The sequence below is a fragment of the Bombyx mori genome, chromosome 21 (genome assembly GCF_030269925.1).
Source record: "Bombyx mori chromosome 21, ASM3026992v2".
Classification (NCBI taxonomy): Eukaryota; Metazoa; Arthropoda; class Insecta; order Lepidoptera; family Bombycidae; genus Bombyx; species Bombyx mori.
Genome location: NC_085127.1, coordinates 7,701,180 through 7,720,594, shown reverse-complemented (window position 1 = coordinate 7,720,594; position 19,415 = coordinate 7,701,180). Strand labels below are relative to the sequence as shown.

The 19,415-nt window shown below is 34.8% G+C and overlaps 1 protein-coding gene and 1 long non-coding RNA gene across 2 annotated transcripts in view; one reads left to right on the top strand and one right to left on the bottom strand.

The window, feature by feature from the left end:
• The window catches only part of LOC101741117 (small conductance calcium-activated potassium channel protein), a 273,215-nt gene that overhangs the window by 41,272 nt on the left and 212,528 nt on the right, over positions 1–19,415 (bottom strand). The gene's annotated exons all lie outside the window — the stretch shown is intronic.
• Positions 5,403–11,609, top strand: LOC134200856 (uncharacterized). The gene is made up of 3 exons (XR_009975936.1): positions 5,403–5,540; positions 5,621–5,729; positions 11,325–11,609. It is a non-coding gene; the product is annotated as an uncharacterized LOC134200856 (long non-coding RNA).

Below are 19,415 nucleotides of genomic sequence, written 5' to 3'. Positions count from 1 at the left end.
GGCATACATAGACTCTTGCCCGCCTCTAACATGCCACTACACCATTAATATTGAAGAATTGATTTAAGAGTAGTATCGGTATCTAAGACAAAGACAGTCACCACGACAATAATATAAGTATATTGCTTCTAAGTAAAAAAAAAACTCAACAACCTGAGGGCAACCTAGGGGTTGAGGCTGCCCGGTATCATTTTGATAAAAGAACAATCGGTTGGTTTGTATCACGCCCTGATCCCGCAGGCTAGTTTTGGTCCAGCAAGGTATTCCGGGACACCAGCGGCACTGTCTGAGCGGCCTGATGGACCTTGTAGAACTTACGGCCTGCGGCCCGAAAAAAAAAAGGTCAACAAAGTCGGAGTCTTGTACTCGTACTACAGTATTGTTTATAAACAGGACAGACTAATTACAAATAAGAGCCTCTGGCCTAGTTTCGGTATTTATCTTGAGGTATGTACAGATAGATTATTTATTTTGTTGTTTAGATTTTTTTGTTGTTAACATCTACTGGTGGTAGGACCTCTTGTGAGTCCGTGCGGGTAGGTATCACCGCCCTGCCTATTTCTGGCGTGAGCAGTAATGTGTTTCGACTTGAAGGGTGGGGCAGTTGTTGTAACTATACTGAGAACTTATAGCTTAAGGTGGGTGCCGCATTTACGTTGTAGATGCCTATAGGCTCCAGTAACCACTTAACACCAAGTGGGCTGTGAGCTCGTCCATTTATCTAAGCAATAAATAAATAAAAATATAAAATTAAAATGACCGTATTCGTTTTAGCATTCAGAAATGAAGCAACGTTTGTTATATAATCCAAACTGTTTGTTTTTGTGTGTCAATTAAAGTTACCAACAAAGAGTTGACGAAGTTCGATGCTTATATACAAGTTAATTATAGTGTAAGTCATCCATCTTTGTTCAATGAAAGAAAACATTGATCACAATACCCTACCAAGTTCAAGTGGATGATGGATGGGTTATTTCTTGGAAGGTTACGAGCAACAAAATTGCTTGTCATAAATAGAGTATCCTAGTTTATTTTAAGAGTTTCAAAGAATATGATAACTAGTAATAGAGAAAATTGTCGGTCTGCATGGACCCACACCACTGCCCTTCTAATATCTCTCGCAATGTTCCATGGTTTTAAAGATATAAACACAAAATGATTGAAACTTTTACTAAATGTCCCAATATGGGCAGTAACAGTCACGTTATGATGTCCCCTGGTAATTATGAGACAGTCAGAGAGCTCGGGTCTATCTATCAAAAACTTAAATAAAAAAGAAAAAGAACTCATCTGAACAGTATTGATTTGACCTAATTTAAAGCACTATTATGATTTAAACTCGTAATATTATTCTCACTTAATTATTCCCAACGCTTCGTATATTCCACAATTTTCGTAAACATAGAGTAATAAATTGTTATTCGTTAAAATTTTGATAATATGCTGACTACCTTCAAAATTTATATAAAATGATCACTAGCATTTTACATTGAATAGATAGTTCGAGATTTGTTCGTACGTGTTCCATAGCCTTCGGTAATATCAACAAAAAAATACCGAAAGATATAGGAATAGACGTTCCATACTCTAAAATAAAATTAAGATTATAACATATTACTTTAGGGAAACCCCAAGTCCCAGTGGAAGACTCAGGTCTGTGGAATATATTACCTACCTAATAATTGGACAAGGAATGAAATTACTCTTTACTTACACATTTAAATCCCCCACCCAACATTCTTTTAACTTGCGAAATAGTAATTTATGTATATATATACATATATCAATATCGTTGTTAAATCAAAATTCTGTGAAAGTTGACAAACATCTTGTTACATCGTTCGCAGAAATAACTACTAGGTAATGGGGTGACGATTAAAAATCTGGTTATTAAAAGCAACTTACATATGCCAAAGAGAAGCTAACTAATAAAAATAAAATAAAGAAAGATATTTTTTTTTATTGCTAGATGTGTGGCCGAGCTCACAGCCCACCTGGTGTTAAGTGCTCACTGGAGCCCATAGACATCTACGACGTAAATGCGCCACCCACCTTGAGATATAAGTTCTAAGGTCTCAGGAAGTATAGTTACAACGGCTGCCCCACCCTTCAAACCGAAACGCATTACTGTTTCACGGCAGAAATAGGCAGGGCGGTGGTACCTACCCGCGCGGACTCACAAGAGGTTCTACCGCCAGTAATTAACCACCAGTATTTAACACGGAGATAAATTACTTAATTTGCGCTTTTACTCTAATGATTAAGCATTATTTATAATGTATTTATTGGAGGACTCGGACACCATTTTGTGAATGGTATCACCATCTATCTACATTTAGGTTGAAATTTTAATTGTTTTATTATAATAACTATAGTGTACAATGTCCTACTATTGAAATAGTAACGCTTTACGTAAACATGAGAAAAATATTAATAGCTAAAAGTTCAAAATAATCATATTTAGATTTTGGTATAATTAATGGTTTGAGTACTTTTCGTTAGAGTACAATCAATATTCGATGCTGTCTTTACGTTTCCTCGGGGATACTATTTATCTTGCACTGTCAAACCCATAATAGAGTTCAAGCTAATGAATAGAAATAGTGACTTTAGACAAATTTGTAACGTCGGTATAAATACATTGGTAATAATTTGGATTGGAGCTTCTAATAAAGACTTCCGACTTCCAAAAATAGATGACATTTTGGTAACCATGCCACAAAATAAATAAAAAAATATTTTTTTTGTTTTTTTGTGGGTAAATTGTGTGATAATGTTTTAGGTTTAAACATGCCAGACAACGATTTAAGAAAATTCATTCATTTTGGAATTTATTGCCAGCCATAGACAAATTACGTTACAAATGGTCAAAATTGCAAAATGGGAACTTCATAGGTCAAGACTTAATATTATGCAACAGACATGAATCTATGCACCAAAGTTAAAAGCTTGGACGCGAATTTTGGACACGCAAAAAGCCACAGACTTTGTAAATGATGAACAGAAATATCTCATTAATTGTGTCATTGAAGCAATGCGGCCACAAAATGAGAGGGTAAATAGAGTTGTTAAAATATTGACACGTACAATTTAAATCATTTATGTTTAATTTTCATGGTCTATATCTGTCGCGAATTATGGCTCCCAATTAGGAAATACGATAGTGGAGTGTGTGAGTGTGAGAGAGACAGAGGATTGAGTGTTGAGTTGACGTCTGATAGAAGATAATGGAAGAGAAAATTTAACCGTGCCGACCCCACCTAGTGGGATAAGGTGAAGAAAAATAAGAGAATTTGGAAATAGGATAGTATTATTATTCCATTAAAATTAAACCTCAATCTTAACTTAGATGGGCAATGACTTTTATGATGTTTAAGATCGCAACTAAAACACGAGGTGAACAAAGAGTTAGTTCATCATCTCAACGTTTTATATCACCGTCGCTCGGATGCCTATGGCCTTTTTTCTATCAAAACGAACGACCATAAGAGTTTTCATGTTGCTTACATACACGTTTGCTTACTTCCTTACATGTATACATTTTAGTACGATGAGTTGCGAGATGTATTACAACAACAAAAAAGTTATGAGCCTGTAAATAGCACCGAGTTATATTAATAGGGTATAATTAATTTTTAACAGGCAACGAAGTTGATGGCGATATTAATAGGCAAGAAATAACTAATCTGTAGTCTAGTGTTTTATTGTAATTATGTGTAAATATAATCTTATTAAAATTAATTAGATTACAATATTAAAATAAATTAAATTACTTTATTTAAATCAAAACTAAGAGTAGAATGAACTGTGCTTAAGTAAACAACTTATGCTAGATCATTAACTACTCAGCACGTGAAAAAAACACCAAAGATAATTCTTTTTCTTTTTTTATCAACTTGGATGTAAGCATTTACTAGATTAGAGCTTAAGGTCTCCATCCAGTTCTGCACGCGACCGTCACCCTCGCGAGCTTAGAATACGCTCAACTGTCAGCTAAGGGTAGGTACCACCTAAACATTTTATGCTAGTAAAATAAGAAGACACAACATAATTCAAACTAATTTAAATCGCATACTACACACAAAACTGAGGAAAGCTTAACAATAGTTTTTGTCTAATGATTTACAATAACTATTATAAAACAAACTTTATCTTTATATCAAACTTGGTATAATGAATCATAAAATTTCATGAATAACTTTAATATCTCACAAAAGAAAAGGAATATGATTTTTTTGGACACGAAGTTCCAGTGGACCTGCTTCATATTGAGGACAAAAACTTTTGACAGCGGACTTTATAATCTAGAGGACTATCCTTTTTCCCCAAAGTGTATATCGAGATAAAGCATAAATAAATGGAATTTGTTTGCTACTTGCCTATTCATATTATGCGTACAAAGAAACCGAGTGACTATTATTTAATAAATGTGTTAAAGCTAGTTAAAAGTTAATAAAGCTCCTGATACAATTGACGAGTTTTTTTCTGATGGGTAAACGAACCTAAGCATGACCTGGCTGGGAGCGGTTATTGCAACTTATTTAAAAATTAAAGGAAATGACGTCTGCTGCCAAACTTAAAACATGAGGTCAGAATCTTATTGTATGAAATAGCAGCTGTTCAGCTCTTTAGAGGAGATAAGAGGGGTAAATAAGTAAGATATGATACCATTTTTTTTTTATTGCCCTTGTAGGCAGACGAGCATACGGCCCACCTGATGGTGAGTGGTTACCGTTGCCCATGGACTTCAGCAATGCCAGGGGCAGAACCAAGCCGCTGCCTACCGCAAACAACACACGTTACGCTACACGCTGATAGTACTATGGATGGATGATGTGAATGTAGTAATAGTCGATCAAAAAGAGTCGCATATCCGTATCGATGATTCATAGATCGGATAGACTATACTTGAAAATATTATTTAGTCTTTTTTTAAACTTTTTTTAAAATCCGTGACCGTGAAAATCAACGGTAAAAATTTTAGTGTTGACAAATAATATAAAATTTGTTCAATCCAAAAGTCGCAATACTCGAAAGTCTAAAATATGTTTTTCTTTCATAAAAAATCATCATCATCATCATTTTCCAGCCCTTCTCCCAGTCACCGGAGGTCGGTGCAACATGTTTTCTCCTTCCATACTCCTCTATCATACACCATTTCTTCGCTCACTTCCCTCTTACACATATCGTCTTTCTCGCAATCCATCCATTTCTTCTTACGTCTACCTCTTTCTTTGATCTTTCATTCATAAAGAATCATTTATATTCATAAACATGTTTGAAAATTTACTTTTTCCTAAATTGCCGATTGTAGCCTTTACAGTACATTTTTAAATGAGTCTCTGTTTTTTTCCATTTCAGACTTACGTTGTCAAAAATAACCTGTCAACCATAAACGCTCCTAAACAAACATGCGAATACGTCGCTTTAGCAAAATAAAAATCACATGGAAACACTAGGGACACACTATATTACAGATTTTCATATGATGTCGTAGTCCCCCAACCTTGTGAATACGTTTTGAGAACATACATCACAACGTAAGTACTGTCGCTTAACTTGTAACACGAGATCAAAGATTAAAAATTTATGCCAATATTGACTTAACATTTAATTTAAGTTTTTAGGGTAATGGTAAACGATGATTAAAAACCGTTGCTACGCACATTGTCCCGAATGTTTAAATCAAATGTAAAACTCTTAGGCGTTCGAGTCTAAGCCGTAAAGAGGTACGCGCGAGCATTGAATACTTTTTGTAGAGCGGCCATTAACCTTATCCAATTCATTAGCATTTTTCATACCCACGTAATAATATATCGTATTGAATTTTCATATGATAACCTGTTCCATTTTACACCTAAACGGTACCGCCTTTTGCTAGTTAATTACACATGAATACTGTAGTGAACATATGTTTTCGATGAGTCAGAAACGACACGAGACAGAAAAAGCATGTAGGTACATAGTTATTATTTTAAGTTACGTTGAAGTTTTGTTTGAAAATTTTTACTATTATTCGCATTGTAGAATAAATAGATGAACCAATATTTATCTTAATGGTAGACAAGCATAATTCAGTAACTAAATAACATTCGCCTAACATAAACAATAAGCAACAGTAATAAATATCAAGTGTCGAACAGAAAAGTTATTTGATTCTCAAATCAGAGCGTCTACGTGACATGTCGGTTGAGCTATTTATCAGAAAAACCGAGTGGGCGAATCCGGCCTCACTCAAGTAGTTCGTATTTCTTTTCTTTGTTTTTTAATTCATAAAAGTAGTATCCCCATCTATTTTCCTTACCTGTCTTAGTTCCTATCTTAATAGGAAAAGCGATAAGTACCATCCTATTCATATCTGACTTTGAGTCAAACATGTGTTAGGCTTAGAGATAGAGTAGTTAATTAAATTCTATCGATATATAAAATAGTTGACTTGCGGAAGAAATTTAAGTTGTAAATGCAACCCGTTATGAAGACTAGCAAATCTCAAACAGTAGAAATAAATAATGAGAAAATGCGCTGCAGTACTATACATAAGAACCTAACTGAAATTCAGCGAATACAATGATTTGTGTCTCACGAGAAAGAATAATATATCCCTTGACAGAGCAGGAAAGACTCGCGGCAGTTTTACGAGTGGTCATTATCCAAGATAGATGGAGAACAAAACCTTCCAATTTATGGTCCCCATAAAAAATATTTTACGAATAAGCTCCTTGCATGGAAATGGTATGGTTTTGTTATGGATCTATTTCCAATATACACTATCCTTAGAGCTCCTGCATTATTAATGTTATAGGTACGTCTCTATTTATAACCGTAGACCGTAATTCGTTTAACTCAACCAAATACACGGAGTATTTCAAGTATACTTTAATTTTAATGATTGTTGTCAATAGTTATTTCGCCTCTCCTTAAGCGAAATGTTCATAACGAAAATATTATCAAAAATGATAATCTAACCGTGTATATATTTTGTCTTTAATGGTTTTAAAGTACGTAAAGTAAAGTCTTTAATGGTTTTTAACGGCCGTCTGGTGTAGTGGTAAGTGACATGGTCACTACACAAGGGGGTCGCGGGTTCGAATCCCACCAAAGGAAGGTATTTGTATGATAAATATAAATGTATTTTCCAGGGTTATGGATGTATATTAAAATATATGTATGTGTATAATAAAAATCTTACATTTATTTCCGTTATCTGGTACCTGTAACACAAGTTCTTTACGAACTTATCACGGGACCAGTTAACGTGGTGTGATTGTTAGTAAATATTTATTATTTATTTAAAAAAAAAAAAAAAAGTAATATCAGCTATGTTTCAAAGTGTCTTAGAAAAGAAACTTTTTATCCGCTTGTGCCAAAGCCAATTGAGTTGCGGCAAGCATACGTTGGCCAATTTTTTTTGGACAATACTGTTGTCTGCGGTTAACGAACCGTACTGCAATCCCTGGGTTATTTTTATGCAGGGCGTCGCCTTTTGAGTTATTTTTACAAGGAAAACTTTTGAGATCAGTTATAGTAATTTTTTTCTTATAATTTGGCGCTAAGTCGTCGCGTCACACACTATGTTATCCTACGAGGTCTCCTACGAGGTATCCGCGCATAAGGGGAACGCAGGGTATGTGTAACCTATGAAGTTGCCATTTTACAATATTGGCATTGGCTTTACAATTAATTCTCACAGACCCAGCCCACTGAGCTTACTGCCAGATCTTCTCACTGGGTCACGCTTTCGATCCGGTAGTAGATTCTGCGAAGCCCTGCCATTGCTAAGGTTTGTGTTAGCAACGTCCTTAGGTTAGAGCCCCGTGAGCTCATCTACTTATCTGGTTACGCTGGAATAAGCCTCTAGGTAACCAGCTGAGGGAGGGAAAAATACATTCTAAATTCAAATGTGTTTTATTTAAATAGTATTCGAATTCTGGGCTCACTTGGAATACTCATGGCACATCTGCTAATAACTGCTTAGTAGAACTTATAGATATCAGAATGTAAATTTCCCTATCCATCGTGAAATATGAGGTTGAGGCCTCAATTATGTAGCTTCTGCAAAATTGGAACGCCTAACTCTAGAAATATTCAAGATGAAGATATGTGCCGTTAGGAATAGACATACAACTGACGTACTCATAGGCACGTTATGAATTCATTGACTCGATTCAAATAATATCCACGTTAACATTTACAGTTTAAGCACAAATATAAATCGTGCAAGTCGTCGTGGCCTAACGGATAAGACGTCCGGTGCATTCGTGTTGAGCGATGCACCGGTGTTCGAATCTCAGGCGGGTACCAATTTTTCTAATGAAATACGTACTCAACAAATGTTCACGATTGATTTCCACGGTGAAGGAATAACATCGTGTAATAAAAATGAAACCCGCAAAATTATAATTTGCGTAATTACTGGTGGTAGGACCTCTTGTGAGTCCGCGCGGGTGGGTACCACCACCCTGCCTATTTCTGCCGTGAAGCAGTAATGCGTTTCGGTTTGAAGGGTGGGGCAGCCGTTGTAACTATACTTGAGACCTTTGAACTTATATCTCAAGATGGGTGGCGCATTTACGTTGTGGATGTCTATGAGCTCCAGTAACCACTTAACACCAGGTGGGCTGTGAGCTCGACCACCAATCTAAGCAATAAAAAAAAATGGTGTGTTCTATGTGGATGATTGATCATCACCGTGACCCAAAATTCAATATATGGACGATAAAAATCTCATTACAACATAAATTATTCACCAATCATATACATTACGATTCATACAGTCCTAGCAATATGAACTGGTATTTTAATACGAAAGTTCTATTTTTTCGTTGTTTAGACAGTCGATTTTTATGTTCTTTGGCAGTTACTAAAATGAGAGAGACCAAAGTTCAGCTAATTTTTTTATCATTTTTTTGTCCGTGCGTGATTTGGATATTTAAATTTTTCAAGAACTTCAGCTTTCTTTTGATATATTTCAAAACGCGGCTTCTTAGCGGTAAAAATATGAAAGTTTCAGAAGAGCATTGTCTCGGAAATATTTTTCCACGTGTACATTTTCTATCCAAACAAATGGAGCATGAAAGATAGATATGGCATTCTGTTAACATTTGACATATTTTATGAGTTTACATGTACATCATAAAATTTATATTAATGAATAGGTATTAAATTGATAAACCATTGAGGTTCAAAATGTAATGAATAAATATTTAAAAATGTTTTAGTTTTTTCCTGCAGAATAATTTGGATATTATATAATGAATGACAATATGCTTAGACCACTATACTTCATATTTTAATTTATTTCTTCTCGATATCTTTTTAATTAAATTTTTGAATGTAACGTTTTAAAGTGAAATACGCTATACAAAGTAACTGGTCCTTGTTTCTACATTATACAATTTGTTATAATACGAAAAAGGTTACGGTAATTTTTCACATCTTTGTACAAAAGGCAACTTATCTATTAATGAAATTACGCTTAACGTTAAATCACAATTTATTTTATCCTGTTATCTTAGTAATTACTGCAGCGAGGTCACTGCCTAACGTTTGTATCTTCACAAAAATAGCTTTTATTTTCTATACGTCACGGTCTCATTTTATTTTGACGTATTTACGTGTGCGTGACTGGAGACCGCCCATGTCATTTCTCGTCATGGGCGCGGGGAAGCTCCAGCGAGTATCGTACACAATAAAGATTTTAATTTAAATAGTCACAAATAAGGCTAATAGCATTTTACTTCACAGACGTGTTCAAATTTCGTGTGCTCGTGTACAATTCCATGTTTGAGCTAAACTAAATACTTTCGTGAATCAATGTGTAAAGACGTTAACGATGTGTTTTATGTTTGGGCCAGTGCTATCGTGTTAAAGTACAAAGATTAAAATGGACGATCGTAATGCAAAAAAAGTATATACCTGAGAATGATGTTTTGAATGTAGTGAAACGAATACTTCAGTTTTCCTCACACCGTATAGTTTAAATTGTTTTCAATAATATGTGTTATGAGTGTCACTCTGCGCCGAACTGTGCGTCGTTCTAAAATTTTCAATAAATATAACTAATGATTCATATGGTTTGAATGATACTTAAATCGAGTGAGTTGGAGAAAGCATATTTCTGTTTATTTGTGCGTCTCGGTATTTAAATTTAGACGCAAAATTTATCGAACTGAACTATTAAAAGAATTGACTATTTTTACACGCAATTCAAACAAATTTTTAGATACTCGTCTGTTTGAAATTTTATAATAGCATTTGATTTTTACATAATACATAAACTATCTTTTAAGAAGCTTTTAATTTTATAGGAAACAAATGAATAAAGATTAGAATAATTTTTTTTATGGCTTGGATGGGTGGACGAGCTCACAGCACACCTGGTGTTAAGTGGTTACTGGAGCCCATGGACATCTACAACGTAAATACGCCACCCACATTGAGATATAAGTTCTAAGGTCTCTGTATAGTTACAACGGCTGCCGCACCCTTCAAACCGAAACGCATTACAGCTTCACGGCAGAAATAGGCAGGGAATGTTAAAATTACATGAAATGTTATAATATGTTTTAAGCTTTTCATAGCTACGGATATCTACAAAATACGAACATCTTGCGTATTTCACTCAAAGAAAGACTTAAATTTGAAAAACCTCGCTAGCTTTCTGTTCCTATTTTTCGTGGAGTTTGAAATAGGTCATTGCTCCGTCCCTCGGGCAGTCCTAAACTAATTACTGTCAAACTAAGCACCGCAAAAACTAATGACTCCAAAAGTGGTTTTCTTTCTTGTACGTATATTTTCGTGAACTATTTCAAAGACCCTAATTAGTTATACTTAATCCATACAATTTTGGAGGAACGGGTTATTTTTATTTCTTTTTGATGAATTATTAGTTACTTTAAGCTTGTTTTATCAAATATCATCATTCATATCATGATATCATTTCAAATGTTGTCATCCATGTATAAATAATGGCAATCCATTTTATTCTAGAAAAATATAATATAATATTTTAGACAGACAAAAATTATCTTTAATAAATTGAGCATTGGTTCAGTATAAAGACTATATCTGCTTTTTTGTTAAATATATGTAGATAGAAGTTCAGGTGACTCTTGATTTTCTGAGATTAAACTACCAAAAACACAGCTACCATCCTTGAATAGTATAGGAAATACATTTTTTTTTATTTCTAACAAACTTATGATGTAAAATGCAATTTCTCAATGATCTTCAGCACTACGCGCATAAACTATTTTCATTTCACATTAGCAATACACTGCTTTAAATATTCTTTTGCTTAAAGAAAATTGTATCATACTTTACAGCCTGGCCACGGGACATTCGCCGATGCGAATATTCGCGCGGTGCGAACGGCGAAGCGTCTAGCGACTAAAACAAGCGCATAGAAATGTACCTAACAAGCCACGCGCACCGGCGACCGGCGAAGCGACCGGCGAAATGTACCGAGCGAATCGCGCGATGCGGCGGGCGAGCAAAACAAATGCATGAATACGGACGGCGCGAGCCACGGAGTCGAGCGGTAGTCGCGGCGAATAGTACAGTGATTAAATGAGTTTAGTTGTTTTCGCCGCGAAAAATTAACGCCGAAATTTTTATATTTTTTATTTATTTTTTATTTTATATTTTTAAAGTCGTCGTGGCCTAACGGACGTCCGGTGCAATCGTGTTGAGCGATGCACCGGTGTTCGAATATCAGGCGGGTACCAATTTTTGTAATGAAATACGTACTCAACAAATGTTCACGATTGATTTCCATGGTGAAGGAATAACATCGTGTGATAAAAATGAAATCTTCAAAATAATAATTTGCGTAATTACTGGTGGTAGGACCTCTTGTGAGTCTACACGGGTGGGTACTACCACCCTGCCTATTTCTGCCGTGAAGTAGTAATGCGTTTCGGTTTGAAGGGTGAGGCAGCCATTATAACTATACTTGAGACCTTAGAACTTATATCTCAAGGTGGGTGGCGCATTTACGTTGTGGATGTCTATGGGCTCCAGTAACCACTTAACACAAGGTGGGCTGTGAGCTCGTCCACCCATCTAAGCAATAAAAAAATAAAATAGCTGAAATACTAGCTAGACCAGCTATTTGGAAGTCTAGCCACCCAAAGTATTTCTCGTACTTCTTGTGGAATTCTCCATCTATAGGTATACTCCGATTCTTATTCAAATCATGTACTTCACAATCTTTTCCAAATAATAGGTCCTGAACCAAAAAACTATTAATTTGTAAGCAATATCGAGATAATTTCGATATAGACATTTCGCTGTCGGACTTCCTTACTAGTCGCGGCGGCGAACGTGAGTACCCGTGGCCTGCAAACGGTGCTGCGCGAATGGTCGCCTCGCCCACCGCTTCGCTGTTCGCACCGCCGATCCCCGTGGCCAGGCCGTTAGTGTTCAAAGTAATGATATATACTTTGTAAAACTATGATTTATGGTTCACATTATCTTACGAGATATAAAGACGGCACATAAATAATTAGAACATACATAAAAATTATAAAATGTATATTATACTGCCTTATATTTCGAAATAATTACTTATAAAACTGACTCTTGCCCCCAGATCGAACTATACAATAGTCGATGACCATGAAAGAAAATCGTAAAAAATTCAATATTTTTTTTAAAAACCATCTGATTGTTTCTGAAGACTTTGTCCAAAAATATATGATTCTCGTCTCCCAAGGTAGACCTCATAAGCGAGATGGCCAAACATAATAATCGAAATCTAATTTATTTCCAATCAACGGTAGAACGCATTGAAGTGGATAACACTTTACGTTCAAGTCAAGTTGTTATATCTCGTTAGCCTTTTCAATAAAAACCTTGCTACTATTAGCTTTGTTCGCTGCGGAAGTTTTTCCTATTGTGTTTTCTTTTCATATAGTTATACCGAATGAACTAGAGACATGAGGTAGAGAAATTTGTCAAGTTTTACGTTTGGTCGTAACTTGGGATTTGGTAAATGAGTCTGAATTTATGTCACCGGCATTCACGTTGGAATAAGAAAACACTGGAAGGTCAATCGTGCAATTAATGACTTATTTCTAATAGACGAACCTCGCATATTTAAATTTGACAAAGTTTTTAAAAAAAGCTCTTAAGCGAAGATGCGAAAATTGTAAATGAAATACTAAGTTGTTGTGCCATTACATTATTTTTAAAAGTGACCATTTATGGATTTTTTTTAAAGTCACCATGATTACTTTATTGCTATGCTAAGTTTAGGACTAGGGCAATACGCCACAATTGAATTCTGTTTTAAGTTTAGTTACTTGTGGCACTTGCAATGAGCCGTAAGGTCATAAACTGAATGACCTTAGAAAAAACTGAATGTATTCACTGTTTTAAATATGAAAAACAAAAATATCAAATTTGATTAACTTTACCAATAAAATAATACTTTCCTAAAATAGCACTTGTCTTACCATCTTCAGTATGATATATTAAGCCGCGCCAATTCTCCCTCGACCTGACGTTAATTACTGTAACAAGCTTATTGGTTACGTGAGTGACAGCTAAACGCCCAGCATTATCTCCTTTATACAGCTGTCGTTAAACAATTTAATATGCATATTGACTCCTCCCGTTAGAATTTCATTGCTTGTGGAGCACCTACTGAGTATAATGCTCATAAAATGGCTTTCTTCGAAGTAAACGAAAATTATTGGTGCTTGAAATTTTATTAGAAGGATTGGTGCTTTTGTTTAAATTTTCAGATTAAATGAATGTGTTGTTGAATTTTTGAAGTTATACTTCTTTAGGCGCGTTATGAAAAATTGATGAGAGTGAAATTTTACGATGCGCGCGCACCGTCACACAAAATTAACAGAATGAAGTTGCTCACTAAATAGCTCATTACAATATGACCGACGTAACTTGGCGAGTCTGAATATAGCCGCAGGTGAACTTTCGCGCATGTATACTCGTAAAAAAAAAGTGTTATTAGCAATCATTTTTTAGTAATAAAAAATGACAAAATTATTATTTAATACAATTCATACTAAATATTATTAAATTATTAACGTTAAATATTTATTATTAATTATTTAATATTAAAAAAAAAGAAATAAATTTTATAAAAATAAAGTATAACTTCTTACGCGCGTACATAAGTACACGCACCCTTTTTTTCAAATGACGATAGTTTCTGAAACGTAAAATTTGCTACTAGATTTTTTGTATCACGCATAAAAGTGGCTTGATCTAACTTTAAATGTTAGTGTTATTATTACTAGAATATTAACATGACCATTTATTTTTGGCTTTTTAGATTTTCTCATGTTTGGAAAACTTCAAATTAATTTTGTTAATCTCGAATCCAAAAAAATAAGATTGAAAATAAATAATTAATTACCTCGTCAATTACAGTAAAAAATCCTTTGACTTAGAACCAATGTTAGATAAACGAAATAGTACGATACTTAAAGCAGCCAATAAAGTTTCGATAGAAGGCTTGAGAACTACAAACGGATCCCACTTTTTCGCTTAAGATCAACTTGATAGCAACGTACGGTTTAATAAAGCCGCTTGGCTGCTCCCACAGAAAAGTTTTGACTAGACAAAGTAGGTTGCTGTAGAGCCACTCAGCGAGAATGTTAAGTAGAAAAATTTCTCTTGATCTTTTCACTGGCTATTTGACCGATCTTAAATAAAATGCTACCAATAATCGATATGTTTCTTGTATCTTTATTATTTTTCTCTTTATTCTTAAAGGCAATAATGACAACGAAGTTTCATGAAAAAATGTCTATAATATGGGAATTGCGGTTCAGGTTGCGTTTTTGATTATTCAAATAAAATATTACGATAATTTTAGTGTATCGTAAATAGTAATATAATGTAAGGAAAATCGTTAAAAATAATTAGTCATTTATAACAGAAGTATCCATCTAGGAATTGTTTATAACAGAAACTACTGTCAAACCTTTTCCCGTTTTGGCCGTGTCCTTGGCATTGTTGTCGGCATTGGGCATTACGCTCGTCTGCCTCCAAGAGTCTATCCACCATATTTCTACTATTTTTTTGGGTATTAACACTGCAATTCCATGACTTACCTCGACAATCGACTTTCATAGTATTGAAAATTTATTTAAGACATTTTGATAACGCTTAGCATAAAAACCTTGATAAGAGCCCGTACTATAGTAATGTTTATAATACAACCTCTCAAAAAATACCTCAAAAAGTACGTACAAACAAAATATTCCCATGCAATGGCCCATGTGTCATCTTATAACACAAAGCTGGTACACAGTTTAAATGAACTAATTTTAATCAATATATTAAAATATCGGTTTAATTATTAATAATATATAAATTATAATAAATAAATTCTATGAATACATAGATTTATAAAATTGTAAATCAAAAAATAAACGCTCTTCTCACTGTCCCTATCATTGCTGAAGTCCATGGGCGACGGTAACCATTCACTATCAGGTGGGCCGTGTGCTCGTCTGCCTACGAAGCAATAAAAAAAAAACGCTTATTATTTACCCATAGATTAATGTAACTAAGAATCTTTAATTTAACTGGATTGTTATCTCCTGTCAATATCATAACAGTGTTCTTATGATCACTTTAGAATTCTGCTTTGAATATTGGAACTATGATCGTCTATTTTCCTAGGAACCTGACGCTGAAGTGTTTGAAGAAAAATAGTCCGTCCGTGCACTTTGTGAACTACATACAGGTGAGAGCCAAGCAATTTTCCTTAATCCAACCCGAGCACCCCAGCGTGGTTAATCAAAAATTGTTCTAGCGACTCTTGGAATTGTTCGATCGGTCTGGGAACTTATGCAATGTCATATACAGATCGTTTTCACCCCAATACATAATAATACATCGAGGTGAATATTTCAAACGGAATACCCAAATATAGACCACAAGAAATGTAAAGGAGATAAGACAATAATTTCTGCACCCCGTAACTGAAACGTAGTTTTGAAAAAAAAAAATATGATTTGTAATTATAGTACAAAGTAAAAGTCTGATCAGTGCTAATTTTTAACTGTGCTAGCCTTTTTTAATCTATATTTTCACCCACTACTTATTATTATATTTTTTTCAAAGTCAGCTTAGGAAGAAATTAATATTTAAGAGTTTAATGCTTATTACTGACTTTTTATGTTAGTGAAATAAGAATTATTTATTCTCGTAATTTACTATTGAAGCTTTTAGTTTTCTTTAAGCTTTTTGTGGTTGCAGAATTTTCAGAACCACGCCGCTTACAAGATCCACCCTGTATATACAAAGCGTCTAAAGACTTTGTTAAGCCCGAGATCTCACTCCAGCAAAGTTTCGTGAACTATGATAGAGCCTCGAGTTACTACGAGGGATGCAAACAGCACTGATCTCATTATTACGAGGACTGATGAAGGTCAGGCAACACGAACGTGTTTGTTGCAATCTCTCTTGAAAATTTCTTACAATGAATTGGAATTGATGTTATTAATTTCAATGCATTCAACTATTAAATTACTATTATCTGACCATTTAATAGAACCATTACTTCTCAGTCTTCTCAGTCGGACACTCTTGTCTGAGCGGTCGTGGTTGTACTGATGCTGTATATGCAGAGGCACCAGTTAGGTCACCCATGCTCCCGAAAACCGACCTCCAGGCAATTTGCTTCCAGGGCTGGCGGTTCGAAGTGTTTCGAGTACATTCGAGCATAGTGGACTCAATTGCCTTCCTTATTAGGTAAGTCCAGCGGGTTGGTGAGCGGCCGCGTGATCTCCTGCCTTCCACCTGACCTTGGACTACCAGTCTCTCCATCGAGTTCTCTTTTCTGGAGATGTGACCAAAGAACTTTAAAACCCTCAGTTGACGAAAGTCCGTCTTTGATACCGAGTTCCGTGAGGATGGATGCATTGGTGCAAAATTCCGTCTATGGGATCGTTAGGAGGTCCACTGGAGATTTAGTGTGGTCTCCAGCACCACATTTCCAGTTCATTGATTTTACGGCGATCCTGCAATCTTAAAGACCAGGTTTCGGCTCCATAGAGAAATATTGGAAACACAAGACATTTCATCAATCTAACCTTAGTCTTCTTGGTAATCCTCCTATTCTACCAAATCTTTTCCAGCCGTTCCACTGCTGACCTGGTGATCGTCATCATAATCATTACATTATAGTTCAATCCTGATATTTACTTGTGCTATGGCATTTTGCCGTTTATTTCTTCCGCAAAACAGTCTTTCGTTCTCTCCAGAACGATGAGACAAACGTTATACGATGCAATTGGGACTAGGACCTCCATGTTCCAATGATAGTTCACACCATTCAATACCAGATGGGTCACATAATGCAAAAATATCTGCTAACATCACTGCCAGCATTATGCTAAATAAATAAATGTTCTGCCGTTCTTTAGTACTTGTAACTTTTACCCTTGAATTCAGATTACACAATCTTCGTTGATTTTATATCAAAATTCAATTAACGTCGAATGAATTTCAACTCAATTCTTATATAACAAAGGCAAGTAATTTTTAATCTATGCAGAACAAATCGGACTTTACTAATGATGCGATTAAAGTTTAAAATTTATATTTAAAAATACTTCGGTGTTAATCTGCTGAGTAAATAGTGAAGACGGCCAAGTTTTATTAGAACTCCTTGAAGCGTGAATGGAGTCGAAACGTTCGATTCACTAAAGCAAAAAGAGTTCCACTTTAAATTTTAAACAAAATGTACATGTGATTTATTCGTTGACCCCACCTGAAGTTACATAGCAAAGGATAAATAGAAACTATGTTTACAGTCCTATATAAACGCATATGAAGAAATTGGTATTTTACTTTAATTTACTTTATTTGGGAGAATGTTACATGAAAGACTTTCCAACTAAGAATCTTAAGGTGCGATCTCGTGTTCTCCAAGTTTACTATCAAAGGTGATTTACACAGATTACGAATATCACACCCGAACAACCGATGTACTAATCAAGTCTCTGTTTTATTTTATTTTCAATCTTAAGCTCTATCTTCGAGTACTGATATGATGATGATATGATACCGCGTCCACAGTTTGGTATCTTGACCGGTATATCTTGCAGCAAAGCGAAAACTTATATTAGCATTAGAGATAGTATCTATGCATTTAATGATTAAATGAAACAAATTGATTGTATCCTTGAACAACACTAGTAATTAATTAAACTAATTATATTAATATTATGATGGTTCTTATTGCACTGTAAGACTGCTTAAAGATTTTCATAATGTGTCACTTCAGCACTGTGGTACTAATGGATGTTTTCTACCGAAACTGTGTATAAGAGAGGGAAAACTACCTATCTCATATGTATTTTATGGGTATGACGGCCTGGCATGGATTGGAATGAACATTTGGCCAACGGTTCCCCGATATCTATAAGCTCTTATCTATTGCGGGATGTATATAAACTTTGTTTGAATATGAGGATCCAAGGACAGGAAAATGACGCAAAAGATCGATCATAGGTCAAAGTTTCGGGCAACTTCTTGCTTGTCCTCTAAAATTTATGACGTGATCATATAATGGCTATGATGTAATATGAATGTATTCAGTGATGATTAGAATTTTGTTAGGATCATATTTCATGACCCGGCGGTGTATCCCAAAAACAATTAACGAATGTCCCATTGAGCATTCTAATGAACATTCTCTGTCTAATACACAACCATGATAGTATATATGTGAGGTAATCAATAACATATCAACAAAAACCTGTGCTTACTTTTTGAGAATAACAATGTGTGGTTCATCTGTTATATCCTCTGGCTATGCATGACGTATGATTAAAACGGAATGTTTAGCAAATAAAACAAGGGACAACGCTCCTATTTTGACTGTTACATTCCTTTCTATTTTGTTGAATCCTTGAGTTTCTACGTCACACACATCGTCACGCGCATTATCAGCACTGAATTTAATTTATAGAAACGATTGAGGTGATTGTAATGGTGATTTTTTGGAACCTAAGCTGCATCCTCGGTGCCAAAAAAATGACTTTATTATTGATCACTATTCTCGTTTCTTATGAGATAAGTGCGATCCAACGAGTCTCTTTAAAAACTTTCAAAAGCTTAGCGGGCCATTAAAAGTTAAAGCTCGAATAAACACAAGAAAGCTAGAAGCATTACTTGTATAATAATATATAAGCTAGATCGTTAGAACTGATATAGTCATACTGCACTTTTATTTTACAACCACACGCTAGTACGAGATTGTGTTTCGAGGTTTGAGTAATAAAAAACGTTTTCATCTTGTTAGATTCCTCGTGTACTTGAGTGAACAAATATAATAGGTAATTGGTTGTACAAGATAAATTATTATATTTTGTGAAATAAGGAGCTAAAGTAGAAGTTTTGAGGGATTTCATTGTTACGTCCCGAAA